Below are 729 nucleotides of genomic sequence, written 5' to 3'. Positions count from 1 at the left end.
AGCAACTAATTCCAAACAGTTTGTTCTTCGTTGCTGTTTATGATATTCTGTTAAGTGGCGAGGAAAGCAGCGGGCACACAGCTTTGAATAACCCAACCGGTGGACGAGTGTGTCAGCATTACCAACAGAGACGTCCAGTTGAGCAGCGAATGTTTGATTGCGATTCGTAGATCACCTCGAATGAGAGTGAAGTTACAATTAAATCAATACCATTAACTGCTGACGGGCGTTGATATACATCAACGGGGACATTTGAAAATGTGTGCCCCAACCGGGACTCGAACCCGGGATCTCTTGCTTACATGGCAGGCGCTCTATCCATCTGAGCCACCGGGGGCACAGAGGATAGTGCGACTGCAGGGACTTATCGCCGGCACGCTCCCCGTGAGACCCATATTCTCAACTTATAGTCCACACACTACATTCGTAGTGCCCCTGCCATTTACATCCATTACTCGCGGCAGACAATCCACATAGTCCTGTAAGAGTTCAGGCAATTCGTGTGCATCCGCACTGAAGAAGGTCATCGCCAGTTACCCTTAACATGTCCGAAAGAACAGATGCTATCTTCATATCGTTAAGGCTAACCGGCTGATGACTTTCTTCAGTGCGGATGCACACGAATTGCCTTAACTCTTACGGGACTCGGTGGATTGTCTGCCGCGAGTAATGGGTATAATGGCAGGGGCACTACGAATGTAGTGTGTGGACTATAAGTTGAGAATATGG

General features: G+C 48.4%; 1 non-coding gene across 1 annotated transcript; it reads right to left on the bottom strand.

The window, feature by feature from the left end:
* Window positions 1–263: 263 nt before the first annotated feature.
* Window positions 264–338, bottom strand: Trnat-ugu (transfer RNA threonine (anticodon UGU)). Its single transcript has one exon. It is a non-coding gene; the product is annotated as a tRNA-Thr (tRNA).
* Window positions 339–729: the final 391 nt, after the last annotated feature.

The sequence above is a fragment of the Schistocerca cancellata genome, chromosome 3 (assembly GCF_023864275.1).
Source record: "Schistocerca cancellata isolate TAMUIC-IGC-003103 chromosome 3, iqSchCanc2.1, whole genome shotgun sequence".
Lineage (NCBI taxonomy): Eukaryota > Metazoa > Arthropoda > Insecta > Orthoptera > Acrididae > Schistocerca > Schistocerca cancellata.
The sequence above is the reverse complement of the archived record's forward strand: the minus strand, read 5'-3'. Positions and strand labels throughout refer to the sequence as shown.